Below are 18,360 nucleotides of genomic sequence, written 5' to 3'. Positions count from 1 at the left end.
CTTAGACATCAAGGTATGGCAGCCATATGTGGATAACTTCTAAAGTGGTCCTGATTTCAAATATTTTATCATCTTGCCAGATTCCAGGGCTGATTTTTAGCTCAGAAAATATAGTCACAATGCATATAATGAAGTGCTGGATTCTCAGCAATAAGCTGTCTCCAAATCTCACTTAGAAAGAGTTTCCTAGGGAAGGACTTTTAGAAATAAGAAATCTCACCTTGAGTGGATGTTTTTCTCAAGAAAAGAAGGTAGCACTTGCTCTTTCTGACCTTAAATTTTGAAATATACTTCTCATCTTTAAACCTTTCAGTGCCTGAATATTGACTACATGACCTATCATCATGCTAAGGACTCTGAAAGCATGAGAAACAGGCAGAGTTCCTGCCTTTTGCAGGCAATGTACTTAGTCAAACAGCAACAACCCAAGACACAATAAAAACATTGTTTTTATTTTTAAAAAAGAAGACAAATTTTGAAGTATAGTGTATTTTTATCCTGGTCAGGCTCTAACATTTATGCTGGGATACATAAAATGAATTCTTACTCTAGTTAGCGGCACAGCTCGTGACTCCACCCACTTCAGGTTATACTTATGAAAGGAAGAAAAGAAAATGTAAATTTGGAAAGGGGTATAGATGCCTCAAGCCTGCAAATCCACTCAAAACCTTTCAGTGTGAAAGGGCTTCTATATTGCCTCCACAAACCATTTTTTTCACATCTTCCAATTTTCTCTTGCTGAGTGGGGGATTTTCAAAAGAACAATTGGGTCAATGGTAAATTGACAGAAAATGCTTCAAGCCGCTTGTTCTGTCAGCATGTATAGACTCCTTTAATTCTCAAATGACTGTCTTCAGTAACCTTCCTGTTGTTATGAGTTAGGAGTATTGATGTGTGATGAATAAATTGCACTCATTGGTTATTGTCAGGAAAAGAGAGGTAAATTACATGTTTAAACTGGCATTCCTTTCTTGAACCTTATTGTTAAATGAAGCATGAATGATATGACTATGAAAGTCCTTCCTGGGTCAGAGCAGAGTAAAATAAAAAAACAATTTTTAGAGTATTGACCTCTTGCATACAGGAAGAAAAATCTCTGACACCTCAATGATATTAGGACTCCTGGAGATTCTTGTGGGCCAGAAGAAAGAGCCGTCTCCTTTCTTCTCCTCTATCACGTGAGAACCAATATTTCTGTATAAGACCAATGTTGAAATGCTCGAGCTTCTGTATTAGTCCGTTCTTGCACTACTAATAAAGACATACCCGAAACTGGGTAATTTATAAAGGAAAGAGGTTTAATTGACTCACAGTTCTGCATGGCTGGGGAAGCCTCAGGAAACTTAAAATCATGGCAGAAGGCAAAGGGGAAGCAAGGCACCATCTTCACAAGGCAGCAGGAAGGAGAAGTACCACGTAAAGAGAGAAGAGCCCCTTCTGAAACCATCAGATCTCACGAGAACTCACTCACTAGCACAAGAGCAGCATGGGGGAAACCACCTCCATGATTCAATCACCTTTCTTTTGGGATTAAATTCAAGATGAGGTTTGGGTGGGGACACAACTCCTAACTATATCCACTTCATTTTAGAGAATTAAGAATTAACTCATTCATGAAGTTAGAAATGGACAACCAAAGAATATGCAATCTGCACATCATTCACCATGCCTCATACTTTGAGGGGATGAATCCTGCCCAGGTCTTTCACAACCTCCCATGATTACTTACTCTTTTATTCATGCCTTTTAATAAGAATAGAAAAGAGGAAGAAAAAAGTTCCAATCCAGTACTACTAAAGAGAATTCAGTCCAAACTCAGGACTCTGTATAAGCTATCTCCTTAAATTCCATCAATATATTTGAAATGAGAAATGAAAATTTTAGAAAAACAGGCTTATAAATTTCAAATAGCTACTGATTGCTTCCCGAATGAACCTGACTTTAAAGAATTCACTTGATAGCTCACCCTATGTTCCCAACATATTTTTGTTCTGTTGCATAAAATATTTAGGAACCAGAACTCAAACTATTTATTCAAGTAACATTTACAGAGTTTCTAATAGCTAATCAAGACTCAATTCTTAGCTTTAAGGAAATCGGTGTAAGAGGGTAATTTCATCTCAGGTCAGAGAGTCATAAGACTCATTCAGTAACGTTTAAGTCATTCAGGAATGTTACTATTGCATGTAATAGTGGTATTCCTATTCAGAAACTATTTTTAATATAAGATAAATAAAACAAGTAATTATAAGAACCAAGATTTTCAGACTAAAAGAGAATTATAAAATCAAAGAAATTAAGTTAAAATTGTAATGTTAATGCAAATTGAATATATCAACATGAAGTCATTTGTAAATATATATATGGAGAGAGACACATATACATATGTGTCTATGTTTTGTGGCTCTGCATTAATATGCCCTAAAAAACAAAGGACATGAACAGACACTTTTCAAAAGAAGATGTCACATGCAGCCAACAGGCATATGAAAAAATGCTCATCATCACTGATCATTAGAGAAATGCAAATCAAAACCACAATGAGATACTGTCTCACACCAGTCTGAATGATTATTACTAAAAAATCAAAAGTAACAACTGGCAAGGTTGAAGAAAAGGAAATGTTTATACATTGCTGGTGAAAATGTTTTGTTTTTGTTTTTTTTAAAAAAAAACACTATTAGAGGAATAATTGATGAGGAACAAGGCATTTATATGGTGACAAAGGAAAACAAAGAAGGTTACTCTCTTGTCTCAAAGAGTAAAACTTGTGTATGACCGAAGGATCTACCTGTCATCGCCCTAATTCAGGGCTCAGTCTTTGCATCACTAATGGTAAGACAAGCAGATATCACGTGTCACCTGACGTGATGCATTATAATGTACCCATCCTCTGTGATGAATTCTGGCCACAAATATTTAACGTGTACTCATTAAGCTTTTAGAGCCAACTTCCAGTTTACAAGAAATACAGCTAAATACAGCAAAGTGACACCACAAGGAAGCAACCACGCAAATCCAGAAGGTGAAATATTTTTGTGGGCAGCAGTAAGTCAGAGTCATGAATAAGAGACGTTTTGGAATAAAAGAGATATAAGGGAAATAATGACATACACTGGGTGGTCCTAAGTGGATTTTGATTCATTAAAGAACATTTTAGAAACAATTGGGGAAATGTGATTATTGACTGGATATTAAATAATACTGAGTATAATTTTAAGTGTGGTAATGTTATTTTGCCCAAGATATTTTTCAAACCTGCATACTTAGCAGCTTCTTTAAAGTGGCGTGCAGCATAAGCCAAGCCTGGAACTAAGTGTGGTCCATGGTCCAGCAACATCAGCATCATCAGGGGCTTGCTAAATATGCAGAGTCTCAGCCCCCCACCCCAGATCCACTGAATCAGAATCTGCATTTAAACAAGATCCCCAGGTGACTCTTCTGCACACTGTGGTTTGAGAAGTGCTATTGAGCATGTTTCTTGCTATATGGGAAACCACTGGAGAATGTGACAGGGATATCAATTGCTTCTGTTCCCCATCTCTCAGTGTAGTGATATACTTTATTCCATCCCAAAATGGACTGGGACCCAGCCTCTGAGCCCACAGGACTCAACCTCTAGCTGCTCCCAATTTTCAATTCCAGAGTTGAGCAGAGGAGTCTGGTCAAAAGAGGTGGTATTGCACTCAGCGAAGTAAAGCAGTCACCCACTAAATATGCACAATTCTTCTGAGAGTGAAGGAGACAGTGCCCTCTCTGACTCACTTCTGTCGCATCCCTTCCCTTCCTGCCAGTTCTGCTTAGCTCATAGTGAGTTCGGCAAGTCCACTCTTAATCTTTTCCAGCACTTAATACCTTCCCTTGAGGGTGTAGTGGTTTAAACAGTGTCCCAAAATTCATGTTCACCCAGAGTCTCAGAATGTGACCTCATTTGGAAATAGAGTCATTACAGATGTAACCAAGTTCAGGTGAGGTTGTTGTGGAGCAGGGTGGGCCCTAATCCAATGACTGGGGTCCTTAGAAGAAGAGGAGAATTTAGACACACAGACACACAGAGAGAACACCATGTAAGGATGGAGGCAGGGATTGAAATGATACCTTTACAAGCCAAGGAACACTTAAGAATTGCCAGCAACTGCCAGACACTAGAAAGAGGCAAGAAAGGATCCTTCCCCAGAGCCTTCAGAGCTCTGCTAACACCTTGATTTGGGACTTCTGGACTCCAGGACTGTGGGAATACATTTCTGTTGCTTTAAGCCACCAGGTTTGTGGTACTTTGTTACAGCAGCATTAGGAAACTAACATACTGAACAAACCTCCTATTCTAAATTTTAAAAGAATAATATTATGATAGGTATTCATTCACATTTATCAGGTACTTACTATGTACAAGGCATTGGACTAAGTGTTTTACATGCAATGATCTAATTAATCTGCAATTTATCCTATAAGTTAGATAATTCTAAATGTCCCCATTCTACAGATTAGAAAACTGAAGCTTAGGGAAATTAGGTACCTTATATAAATTCATAAAGTGGCAGAGCTGAATTTCATGCATCTCTCTGATTCCACAGCGCATGTACTTCATCACCATGCTATAAATTTCAAGATGAAGATAGAATCATATTTTGACCAGAATTTTTCAATGATGTGTTTCCCATGATCATTCCTCATATGGATTTGTATCAAGAGAGAAGGCAGCAAAAGCCAAGACCTTGAAAAACTTGGGACTCAGAAACTTGTGGAAGTTCACAACTCTTGATCTTTTCACAGTTACCCTATCTATCAAACAAGTGGCATTTCATTCCCACTTATTAGTGTGTCTTCATTGTTTCTGAATACAGCTCACGTCAGAAGTGAACCCAAAATAGCTTTCAGTCAGCTTCATTCCATTAGATACTGAAAACACTCAGTCTTTTATTCTTATTAGTACAGAAATAAAGCCAAAAAATACGATCCAAAACATACATTACTGTTGCCTAGGTGAAAAATGCCTCAGTTAAATGATTATTAGCTGCCTGCACCAGCTGAAAAACAGAAACTCAGTTGAAAATGCACCAATATTTTTACTCAATTGCCTTTTTGGCTCTCCTGCAAAACCCAGAGACAAGCCTTCATCATTAACATGAGGTACATCTGGGAAAAGAGACAGCTAAGGAACAAGTCAAAGTTACCTTCAAGTGAAAGTAGATGTGAATGTGGTATTCCAATAACATCGTATGAGAATTCTGGGCTTTTGAATTACTATTATTTAAGTGAGTAAATTACCAGTAAACTTCTTTTGTAAGAATCCTAAAATGACGAAAGTAGTTTGTTTTTTTTTCTTTTTGTTGTCGTTGTTCTGGGAGGGAGGTTGTTTTTGTCTCAGTTCTAGAGCTAAGTAAGGTAGAGAGATTAGTCACAACCTGAAGCTAGAAACATTTAGGCTTCCTTCTTTAATTTTTTATTTCCTAATTTAATAAGTATCTTATTGACTTCAAGTCTCCAAGGCTGCTCTATTTTGTTGTCAGCTTCTTTTCTATGTCTCATATACACTGTTAAATTCGTCCCTAGGTCAGGGGAGTGCACAGGCCCTAGGGAGAAGAAGGGATTATGGGTGATGCTAGAATCAGTCCTCATCTACTTTACATTTTCTTTCTTTTCACTTACCTAGAGGTTTAGAGTTCCAAATCTATTATTCCATGTGATTTTCACAATATTTACAAAAGAGGCAGAAAAGGCATTATTGTGGTGGTCCCTTGTGAGAAAAGAACTTGTTTTGAGGTTCCAGCAAGCAAGCATCAGGACTCAGATAACCTTGCCCAAAGAAAAGGAAGACTCCATTGCACCCGTAGGCTTAGGGAGGGATTGATATAAGGAGGAAAGGAACACCCACTTAGCCAGTCAGATCAGTGGAAACAATCCTGGCAACCAATTCAGTAACAGATGCTCCTGCCAGATGGCCCCCTCATTCATTTTACACATGAGGAAACTGAGGCCCATTCACTCAACAGATTCATTAGACAAACATTTACTGAACACCGTCCTTGGGATACTGTATCTAGAGTTGTATTCTTACAAGGGAAGTAGACAATAACCAATAGATAATTGCTCTGAAGGAAAAGCAGGGTAAGCAAAGAGAGGGACAGGGGTGCTACTTTAGATAGAGCAGTCAAGGGAATCTTCTCTAAGATTCCACTCAAGCAGATACCTGAATGCAATGAAGGAGTCAGCCCGTGGATGCTCAGAACAAGTATATTCCTTTTAGATGGAGCAGCAAGTGCCAAGGCTGTAAGGCAAGAACATATTTGAAGAGTTAAGCAGCAGGGAGGCCAGTCTGGCTGAGGCGGGGAGAAGGAAGAGAAGAGTGGAAGGAGATGAAGTCGCTCACATGGTGGGGATGGGCAGGTTGCAGGCAGGGGAGATTACATAGGGACTTGGAGGCCATGACATGAATTCTCAATTACATTTAAAATACTACATGAAACCGTTGTAGATTTTAGACAAGGCAGTGATATAATCTGTTTTTAAAGGATCAGCCCACATACCATGTTGAGAAAAGACTGTAAACAAAACAAAAGTAAAAGCAAGGATACTGGTCCAGGCAAGAGAATATGATGGAAAAAAGAGAGATGATGGTGGCTTAGACCAGTGGGTTATGGTGAGAAGACATCAGAATTCAAATATTTTTCTAAGAGAGAGCTGAGAGGATTCCTGAAAAAAATGGATATGAAAATATGAGAGAAAGAAAGTAATCAGGGGTGACTCCAGTTTGTGACCTGAATAGTTGAGTGGATTATAGTCCCATTAACTTAGATCAGGCATCAGCAGACTTTTCGGTAAAAGGCCAGATGGTATGTCTCTGCTGTAACTACTCAACTCTGCTATTGTAGTACAAAAAGAGCCAAAGATAAAAAGCAAATGGGTGGGACTGGCAATGTTTGAATAAAACTTTATTTACAAAAACAGGTAATTTGCCTACCCCTGGCTTAGATGAAAAAGCCTGCAGGATATTCAAGATGGAGTGTAGGTGGCCTATGGCAGATTGTGTTTCCAAAGATGGCCACAACAATATACTACATGCACTTTTGTAATATGCCTTTGCCACTCCCTCTTCAATTGAAGAGGTAGAGTCTATTTGCCCTTTCTTTGAGTCTAGGCTGGCCTTTTGACTTACTTGGCCTATGAAATGAGGCAGAAATAGGGCTTTATGCCTTCCAAGAGTAGCTTACAAGAAGTCATGAAGCTTCTGACTTTATCTCTTGAATGCTCATGCTTGAGAACCTAGCTACCCTGCTGCGAGGAAGCTCCAGCACCCAGTGGAGAGGCCTGCAAGGAGAATAATTGAGATCTCCAGACAATAGTCCTAGCTGAGCTCACAGCCAATAGCCAGTATCAAGTGGCCAGTGTATGAATGAGTCATCTTGGACATGGTACCCCCAGCTGCATTAGTCACCTCGTTGTTCTATATGACATTCTTATTTTCTTTCTCTGAAGGAAAAGCAGGGTAAGCAAAGAGAGGGACATGGATGCTATTTTAGATAGAGCAGTCAAGGGAGTCTTCTCTAAGATGCCACTCAAGCAGATACCTGAATACAATGAAGGAGTCAGCCAGTGGATGCTCAGAACAAGTATATTCTGGGTGATGGAGCAGCAAGTGCCAAGCCTCTGATGCAAGAACATATTTGGAGAGTTAAGCAGCAGGGAGGCCAGAACAATGATGAGATGTCTTCATTAAGCCCTACCCAACTTTATATATATATATATATGAGATGGAGTCTGGCTCTGTCACCCAGGCAGGAGTGCAGTGGTGTGATCTCAGCTCACTGCAACCTCCACCTCCCGAGTTCAAGTGATTCTCCTGCCTCAGCCTTCTGAGTAGCTGGGACTACAGGTATGCACCACCAAGCCTGGCTACGTTTTTTATGTTTAGTAGAAATGGGGTTTTGCCATAGTGGCCAGGCTGTTCTCGAACTCCTGAACTCAAGCAATCCACTGGCCTCGGCCTCCCAAAGTGCTGGGATTACAGGCATGAGCCACCACACCTGGCCTAAGCCCTACCCAACTTTAAATGTTGTAAGCAAATAAATAATTTTTGCTGTGTTAAGCCATTAAGCTTTGGGGGAGATTTTTACTCAGCAATAGATGCCGAAGTGAGATGTGTCAGTAGGCTTTCACTACGTTATGCTGTGATAACAACCAACCAAAGTCTGAGTGTCTTACAATAAACTTTTATTTCTTGCCCATGTATATGTTGGCTGCAGAACAACATCAGCTCTGCTCCATGTCTTTTTTATTCCAGAACCCAGCTGAAGGAACAACTCCCGTCTAATGGCAAAAGAAAAAGAGCAATTGTAGAACTGCAACATATTTTAAAGAATATGCTCAGACATGGTATATGTCACATTTCCCTAGCCAAAGGAAGTCACATGGACAAACCAGTCATCAACAGGACAGGGAGATATACTCATTCCATGGGGAGGGCCTGCAAGTCAGATGGCAATGGGCAGGAATATCAAATTATCTTATAGAGATGACAGTTAATAATTGGGAATGACAATACCATCTGCAACTGAAGGAAAATCAAGCATTCATTTTGGAGATGTCAGGTTTGACGTACAAGTAGAAGCAATTGGTAAGAGGTTGGATATATGAATCCAGAGTTCAGGAAAGAGGCCTGAAGGCAGATATCATTTGACAATAATGAGGATAGATTGTGTGTAAAATCATGGGACTAATTGAGAGCACCTGGGTGGGAGATTAGTTAAAGAAATGAAGTCTGAGGACCGGGCTCTGAGGGCACTTGATATGGTTTGGTTCTGTGTTCCCATTCACATCTAATCTCGAATTGTAATCCCCACGTGTCAAGGGAGGGACCTTTTGGAAGGTGATTAGATCATGGGGGCGGCTTCCCACATGCTGTTCTCATGATAGTGAGGAAGTCCTCACAAGATCTGATAGTTTAAAAGTGGCAGTTTCCCCTGCTCTCCCTCTCTGTCTCTCTCTCTGCCACCTTGTGAAGAAGGTGCCTGATTCTCCTTCACCTTCCACCATGATTGTAAGTTTCCTGAGGCTTCCATAGCCATGTGGACCGGTGAGTCAATTAAACCTCTTTTGTTTATAAATTACCCAGTCTCAGGTAGTATCTTTATAGCAGTGTGAAAATGGAACAGCACTCCAACATTTAAAGGTTTGGAACAAGAGTAAGAACCAGCAACAAAAGAGGAAACCACCAGTGAGGTAGAAAGAAAACCAGGAGACTGTAGTGTTACACAAACCAAGCAAAAAGATGTTTCAAGAAGGGAGGAGTCAACGCCTGAGTCAAAAGTGCTGAGATGACAAGATGAGCCTATTAAACAGTGGATTTGGCAACATCAAAGTTATTGATGACCTCCACAAAATGGTTTCAGTGGAGCAGAGGAGAACAAAACTAGACCAAGAGAAACTGTCAAATGAGGAAGTGAAGACGCCAACTATAGACAGTAGCCTTTCAAGGAATTTTGTTGCAAACGTAAATGGAGAAATGGGGAAGTACCTGGAATGGGATGAACAGTCAAAAGAAAACCTTTAAAATAAGAAATAAAGTAGCAGATGTATATGCTGTTTCAATAAGCACATAGCAGTAAGGGATCATTGATAATATAATAAGTAGCTCAGAGTGATTAAGGATTTGCCCATGATCACACAACTGGTCTAGAGCCAGGATGAGAATTTAGATCTGATCCCCACTCTGGTGTTCATTCTGCTGTTCAGTCTTTCCTAATAACATTGATCCTACCACTCACAGTATGTGAGAATCACTGTGCACAAGGCCAGAACTAATGTAAACATCACTAGACGCCCAATGAGCACTACCCATTAGGTAACCACAAATTGCAGAAAAGAGGTTCATCAATGAGCATCCCAAAGACAGAGCAAAGAGTCTCCTGTGACACCCCTATCCTAAGCGGGATGTCTGCATGTGCACTTCTATAAGGTGGTCCATCTTGTCCTGCTTACATCAACCTTCAGGAAGGTCACCTCAGTGAACTTGGGACATGCCATTCTTTTTCAAAGTGAATCTGCAAAATATTACCAGTACTTCTTCCAGAAACAAGAAAGAAGAAAAACATCCTACTGCATTATTTCAATAGTTCTAACAAGATGAAATCTTGGCTTCTACCAAGGAATAACAAAAGAGAGAGGAAGAAAGAGATTTTGGCTGCAGTCCCTGTAATAACCTCTTCTGTGAAATGAGTAATAGCCAGCACATATTCTGTTTCCCCAGACCTTTCTGTCACTTCTCTAAGGGTTGTAGAGGTTAGTAGCATTATGCCATCAAGAGGCGGCATCTGATTCTCAGCTGTTACTGGCTTTTATCCTTGTTCGCCTCCAACATTTCCATCTGTAGCCAATCACCCAAAACTCTTCATGGCTTTCTCATTCTAACCTCAAGCCTCCTTGAATTCTTCCAGCCTATGCTTAGCCACTTCCATCATACTCTCAGGAGTACAGAAAAATCTGGATCTTCTCTGATTCCACTGGAAAGCAACAAGAGACTTGAGAGGTGGTCTCTTGCCCTTCCTACTTAGGCTCTTCTAGATGTGCCCCCACTTCCACTCTAGATGACACGTTGTGGGGAGAACTTAGGCTCTTTCATCCCTTCTGTGTCTCATGCCTGAAAATAAAGCACAAGATTCTCTCTACCTTCAGATCCCCAAACCTATCTGAGGGGTTTATCATGCTCATACTCTGTGGCATGCTGGAGCCAGCTCATACGGGCTTTCTAGGGCCAATTGTGTGCATCTCTTTCCAACTTCACAATCAATGACATCACACTGGTAACTTGAAACTGGCCATAGAGGGAGTATTTACACCAAAAATTGATGAACTACAAATTAAGGGATTTTTTTTCCCCTTGGGGAACCATTTTTTAAACATTTACCAGCACACCACTGCCTGTGCCAACATCGTAACTTGACAAGGACAGGGACGAGTGGTACAGAGGTCACTGAGCCACTTCTTAAGGATACACCGATGTCTAACCTACTCTTTCTCTCCTTTCTACCTTCCTCTCACTTGCCAGCCTCTGGAAATGTCAAAGTATAATCCAGTAGAAGTCTCATCAGAAATATTTCCCAAATATACTTTTTAAGGCACCTAGCTTTCACCTCTACACATTCTAATGTAATTGGTCAGGAGCAACCTTGGAATTGGGGATTTGGTATAGGTGTAGCCTTGCCACTGGGGATTTTAAAAGCTCCCAAGTGATTCTAATGTGCAACAAAGTTTGGAAACAAGTGTTTAAGACACTGGCTCTCCACACTAGTTGCACAATGCATCCTCTGGGTAGTATATATATATATGTGAATGTCCAACAAAAATCAATGAAAACTAAGTCTTTGCAGGTGAACTCCAGACACTGTTGGGCTTTACAACATCCCCAGATGATTTTGATGCAAGGAGAAGATTGAGAACTACTGGTTTATAGCAGAAACTTTGGCTCTGCTAATGTTAAAAACTATGCTGGTAAAGCTCAAAACCTTAAAAATTTACTTGGAAACTCAAAAGCTGTGGAAAGTAATTTCTTTCTATTTTCTTGCTATAACTATCTTACCTTAGGGGCAATCTGTATAGAAAGGTTTCACTGCTGCCTGAATGGTGCAAGAGAGAAGTAAATGAATTCCTGTGGATGGATCATGCAGGGGTTACCATCTAAATATTACTCCACTACAAGAATTTAAAGCAAAGCTTTCAAAACTACATTCACTAGTTTTCTTCAAGAGAAAGGGGAAAATGGGGCAATCCCCAGGCTCCTGTCTTTTGTTTGCTTTTTAAAATTTAGTTGGCTTTTCATTCTGATTTTATTTTTCAGACACTCAGATCATTTTAAGGATCTTGTGGCATTGAGTCTCTACTTTGTAGCCAATTGGTTTCACATTTCAGAAGGTTGTTCCTCTAAAATGCACAATTAAATCCTGTCCTGTGTTTTTCACTAAAAACTCCATTAGATACTCTATAACTCTCATGATTTTTGTAATCTTACATCCCAATAAACCCTCAAATCACCTTTCCCTACTAGACATTTCCCCTTTCCAATGTGATTTATTCAAGACTTCATCCAACAGATCCACACACTCAGTGATGGAGGTGGTAATAGCGGTATTGATAAAAACACGAAATTAGCCAGCAGCTCTATTATTTCACTGTGATATTAACATATATCCCATAAGTACCTCAACATGCTCACATGGCATAACAAGCTAACATGCAAATTGAGAAGCACCCCTTTCAAGTCAGACTGACATGGATTTTAATCTCATGTGTACGACCAAATAGACATAGGCTTTAGCAAATTAGTCAACCTCTCTGGGCCTCAGTTTTATCACCCATGAGCCAGAAATAATACTTCTCTTAGAGGGGTGTTGTGAGGACCACAGTTAATATATTTAGAGTGATCCATTTAATATGTTAAGGCCATTGCTTATGATTTTGAGGTCTAGGCTTAGCCACATGACTGCACCACGTAGTGTATTCATGTGCTTTTCTCACAAGCAGAGAGAAACATTAAGCTTTCATTTTCCCTTTTTCTTTTAATATATTAGCAACCACTAACCTTTACCTAGCATTCAGTGTACCACATATATGCCACAGGTTATAATAAAGAAAGGGTAGAGAGGCAGAAAGAAGAAAGGAGTGGGAAGTGTAGTGCACGAATTATCAACTCTTGCTTTCACACTCCCCATCATGAATAATGATTAATATGCAAAGGGGAATTTGTTCCATCAGAAAATGATTCAGATGCCACCTTATTCTTATATTCAGAATTCACCACTTTCTAGCGCTCTTCTAATTCTCTTGATGACATAGACGGAGAGCTTTTCTTGGATGCAAGAGTTTGTTTCTTCTCCTCTGTGTTCCTCTAGCTGCACTTTGGTTTTACCTCTGCCAAGCACTTGTCATGTTTTAGTCTAAAATTTCCCTTTACAGATTTCTTTCTCAATGTTTCTCAACCTGGGATGTACTTTGTAATGACCTGGGGAGCTTTAAAAAATATTAAAGTCTGGGTTCTACCACCAGAGATTCTGATTTTATTGAACTGGAAGTGTGACTTGGGCATGGGAATTTTTAAGAGAGACTCCTTGGCCAACACCCTCCCCAGACTGTGAGCACCAAGAAGGCAGTGACTGTGTCATACTCACTTTCATGTCCCTGGTGCATAGTATAGTGGCTGCCACAATGGTTGCTTGATAAATGTAGGAAGATGTTTAAGATCTTGTCATTTCTAATTCTCTCCCAACCAAGGAAGGAAGTGATCAGTATATCCCGAACATTTGGATCCTGCAATCTTGACTTCAACAATCCCAAGGGCTCCTATAATTAGATTCTCATGGATAATGATGACACTATTGGTAGTCCCCCCAGTCCTTCCTTTGTACATTAAACAGATACAGAATAATTTCATGTTACTCAGAGGCCTGAGGGAGATCTATCATCAATCTTGCTCACAAAGGGAAAGTGGGAATTCCCTCCCACAGAATGTTTAATGGAAGCAAAAAGAATACTGTAGCAAGATTTCCTTCTAAGTGAATAGCCCCATCCAAGTAGAGGCAACATGAGACCCTGTTCCATAATCTCCACTGCCACTCCTTATGCCTAATATTTGTTTCATTTGGGATGCATTTACTGAATGGATATTTTGTGTAAGATTCTGAGTTTAGTGTTTTGAGAAATTCAAGGAAGTTTTGGCATAATTAAAATATATCAAAATTGCATAGTACTTTAAAGTTTACAAAGCAATGTCAAACACACCACCTTCCAAACTATATACTCCAAAGGAGTCTTGTTCAACTCATTCATTTGCCAATAAATTTACAAAGGTATCCAATCTTTCTTCCGTCTCCTTGCCATGGTTACAGCAAATGCTAACGCTTTGGTTTTCACATCTAAAGCCAGCACCACAAGAAAATGAGTTATTACTTGCCCAGGAATAATTTAAGAAGTTCTAGAAAGATCTTACAGCCAAAAACACCTACCTTCCTCGCCCACATCTGAAATTTCAACATTTGAGTCTTCTCTTCCTGATATCCTGCTGGGAGGAGTAATAGAAAATTCTCACGACTTAATGGATTTGTCAGCTGCTTCCTTATCCCAAGTAGCAGGGGAGAAGGGGAGCAAGATCAGCGACTGTTCAGAAGAGGATGAAGAAAGAAATGCTGGAGAGCCTGGAAAACAAATTCCTCCACCTCCATATTCCACTTAAGGCCAGTGCTCCATTTCTGTTTCGGGTAGTGATCATGCACTCTAAATGTCCAAAAACAGGCTTAAAAACAGGCTTAACTACATTTCTTTCTGAATACGTTCCTTAAATCTGCTTTCACTTGCTTGACATATTTTGTTTGTGTAGTTAAACCTTCTGAATATGAATTGCATATAAATGTCTCCAGATCACCTGGGCGGGGCGCGGGGGGTGGTGAGAAGTATTTCTCAGCAAGGGCCCTATTGGTATTTTGGATGGGACAACTCTCCTTCATACTTGAAGCTTTCTCTCCCTCCTCCATCTCAGCAAATGGAAGTAGTGCACCCCGCCCCACACCCCAGTCATTCTGACAATCAAAAAACGCTCCCACACACTTCCAACTGCTCACTGGGAGAGTGGTACTGATGTGGGTTGAGAATCGCTCATTTTACACCCTGAGCAAGCAAGACACGAAAGGCTCACAGCCATTTTGGAGAGGCATTTTGCCTGCATAACTTTGCAGATGGAGTTGTCATCTTATCCTATCACCTTCATTAACAAAGTAAATATTAGAAATTACCCAATCATGTAAAGTCTTTCTACCAGAAACAATGTAAAATAAACCAGAAAAGATTTCCCCTCCCATCTTGTGAGAACTTACACATCACATATATTCCTCTTCAGCTTTCCCTGAATTGAGTTGCTCCCAATAAAATTGCAAATACTTGTTTATTTTGAAAGCTTTGAAGAGGATTACTGAAGTAGTGATGTCTCAGAGGTTACTCAATCAATACAAGTTGCACTTGACCTCAGACCGGAAAGTTAGGTCTACAAGAGAAACATTTCAGTGTCCCCCAGGGGGCGCCATAACCCCTTCGCAAGTCTGTCAGCCCTTCGTTCTGTGTGTGGTTAAGCTAGTCTGCAGCCCTGTTCCATTATCTGAGGGTTGCTCAGATAATGAGGGTTGCTGGCAAAGAATAAATCTCAAATGTTATCACCTGGGGACCAACTAGGTCACCTCTGGTGGCCCCATGGCACTTTGGCTGCACTGAGGTTTCCTAATCCACCCTTTCCCCCAAACAGTTTGATTATCCACGGCCAAAGGTGATCCCAAGGTGAACCAGCCAGTCCTGTTTCCCGGTGACAAGTCTCAAATTAATCCAATCCTTGAAGGTACAAAGCATTCCTTTGCATGGACTCTTGAACTTTTCCATCCATTCAGATACACTATGCCTGTATTCATCTCATCAAGAAAGAACCTGAATTCTATTTCTCTAATAAATAGAATTAGAATAAATAGAATAGCCCCATGGCTAAGCAATAACTTGAGATAGTCCAAGTCTAAATGCTGAAACAATGTCACCAGGCAGTACAAGATTCCTTTCTCACCTTGCTAAGAACAGATTTTGGAAAGACAATCATTTTTTCTGAACTCTTCCAATTCCTATCTATTTTTTTTGGTAAATTTCAAAGGCAGACCCAGCAATGTCACTCTTGGGTGTATATCTAAACTAAGTAAGTACCCAAATAGCCCTGTTGTGTACACTGTGTACAAAAATCTGTTCCATAGCAGTTTAATTCATAGCAAGTAAAAACTGAGGAAAAATTCATCAACGGGATATTGGATAAGCAAACTATGGTACATCCATACAACTGGATACTACCTAGCAATAAAAAGGAATGAACTATTGATGCACACTGCAACATGGGATGAATCTCAAATATATTATGGTAAGTGAAAGAAGCCAGACCAAAAAATACAGTACATCTATTTATATGAATTTCAAAAACAGATAAAACTAACCTGTACCTGAAAAATCAGAATAGTGGTTACCTCTGGGAGAGGGTGTTATTTGGGAAGGAGAATGAGGAAATTTTCTGGGGTGATGAAATTGTTCTGGGTCTATTTGTGTCGTAGTTACATGAGTGTATAGAGAAAAACTCATCGACCTATACACTTAAGATTTACGCATTTTACTGTAGGTTAATTATTCCTTAATAAAAATAATTCTAGGGCAAATACAAAATTATAATTATACTTAAAAGTCCCTGTAAAGGATCTGTCTTGTGTGCAGTAATACATGTGATGCCCACTGTTTATACTAATGTTTCTCTCACCTCTGTCACACTTTACAAAGTCATATTTTTATGCTTTCCTCTGAATTATATAACTGAGCAGAAGTTGATGCGAACCCTTTCTTTTACAGAGCTGTTTGAGCCACAGTGGCATTCAGGAGAGTAAGCAACATCCCCCAGCAGTGAGTGGTATGTCTCAGTTTAAAAAATCAGATTAACTAAGGAAGCACTTCTTCCTCATGCTCAAAACCTTGCCAGGAATTTTTGAGACAGGCCTCCTTTTATGAGGCCTACTAAACTCTACAATGACTGTTGGAGCAATAATTGCCCTATGCCCCCAAGTTTCTTCCTTTTCAAATTCAGTCTTTGCCCATGTGAATAATTTATGATAAGTCTTGTTTAGAAGACAAACACATAGTCTTTACCTGATTGAATGCCCCTTTCAGCCTTTTAAAATGCAATAAAGCAATTCAGTGTTCTAAAATTGTTTTCCCAGGCAAGCATTTAATTACTGCACAATTACCCAGATCATGCATCTAAACTGGCACTTGCTGACTCTATAGCAAGAATAATTGGAAAAATTTTTTTAAAAACTATGAAGAAAATCATACTCCAGTTGTATACAACACCACAGTGGGCTTCCTGACTGCTTATCATATTTTTTTATCACAGTGGAGCCAATTAGAATTTCAAAGGAAGTTATTGCAGCATTGCTTATGAGTTTTTGTTTCTCAATAGGCTAAGAAGAACTTGATGAAAACTTGATTTATTATTGCATGTCAGAGTTCAAGACCACTAGCTGAGCTCAGCAGAGGCGAGCCTACCAAGAAGCTAAGCTGAGTAAAGGACATGCCAGTGATCTTTCATATTTTATCAAAATGTGAATGTCTTAAGCACGGAAGTGGCAACTTCAAAACCAGAAAAACTTTTATTTCATGCCTGTTTACAAGTCATTTAAACATTTAAATTGAAGGATAAGATCAGAAAGCAATGGCTTCTTAAGGAAGAGTTAGAACCAGAAAATCAAGACATATCAGTCAATCTTTGGGGTCAACCTGAGCTACACACCCCCAGGTGGCAGACCCCATGACTTCCTTCCTAGGTTTGCTAGAGTACTGTCATAGATGGGGTGCTCCAAGAGCAGACCCTAGACTTGGATTTGTGTGCAAGTGATTTATCAAGGAAGAGCTCCCAAGAGAAACCAGGAAGGATGAGAAAACAGCAAGACCAGGAACAGGAGGAAGCCAAACAAGGGTATGATCTCAAGCGTTTGTGGGGTCACAGCTCATCTGGATCCCATGGGATGCTCTGAAGTATGAATCCAATCTTGAGGCATAAGAACACCAGTCAGTCATTAGCTAAGGGACCTGAGGTGGAGGTACAAGGAGATAAACTCCCTATAACTTTAAGTTCTCTTCTAGTGCCTCAAAGTTGGCTCCAGGAGCCAAAGGACCGTCGTCTGAAAAAAAAAAAAAATTGAAGGCAGTTGTGTACTAGTAAATGTTTAACAACTGGGTGGGAGCTTGGAGAAAAAGCCCTGATTTGGAACTGTTACCCATTTCCATGATGTAAAATACTCCCACCTTGGACAATGTCAAACTACTGATCTGATGTCACTGAACATGGGGGTTTGGGAAGAAATGAACAGTAGCACCCCCTCATTCTATAGTATTTCTGCTATACAGGTACAATAGACAGAAACAACCTCAAGATCACGGATAAGAGTAGTATGCAGCAAAATAATTAGGAAGTGAAGAGTTTTTAGTATTTATTACCTTTTGTATAAAATAATTTATTTTACTGTAAGTTTATACAGTCAATTCTCATTATTCGTGGTATTTTTTTTTCTATAAAGTTGCTGCAAACACTAAATCTGCAAATATTGAATCAACATTTCTGGAAGAAACACAGAGTTGGGTTCCTGTGAGCCTCTGGTCAAAGCATTTTCATCAACCGATTAATACATAACTTTGTTTTATATGTGTTACTATCTAAAGCTATCTTATTTAATATATACTGTCAATTCATTAACATCAAAATCATAGCCCACAGCACTATAGCTTATGCCTGAATGAAGCTTCTCTAAC

The 18,360-nt window shown here is 39.7% G+C and overlaps 1 long non-coding RNA gene across 2 annotated transcripts in view; it reads right to left on the bottom strand.

The window, feature by feature from the left end:
• The window catches only part of LOC116556745, a 30,390-nt gene extending 16,026 nt beyond the window's left edge, over positions 1 to 14,364 (bottom strand). For both annotated transcript variants that reach the window (XR_004271139.1, XR_004271138.1), the window contains exon 1: positions 13,995 to 14,364. This is a non-coding gene — a long non-coding RNA (uncharacterized LOC116556745). The remainder of the gene's footprint in view (positions 1 to 13,994) is intronic.
• Positions 14,365 to 18,360: the final 3,996 nt, after the last annotated feature.

This window comes from Sapajus apella, unplaced genomic scaffold (genome assembly GCF_009761245.1).
Source record: "Sapajus apella isolate SASKATOON/1434 unplaced genomic scaffold, GSC_monkey_1.0 scaffold17, whole genome shotgun sequence".
In the NCBI taxonomy this organism is placed as follows: Eukaryota; Metazoa; Chordata; class Mammalia; order Primates; family Cebidae; genus Sapajus; species Sapajus apella.
The sequence above is the reverse complement of the archived record's forward strand: the minus strand, read 5'-3'. Positions and strand labels throughout refer to the sequence as shown.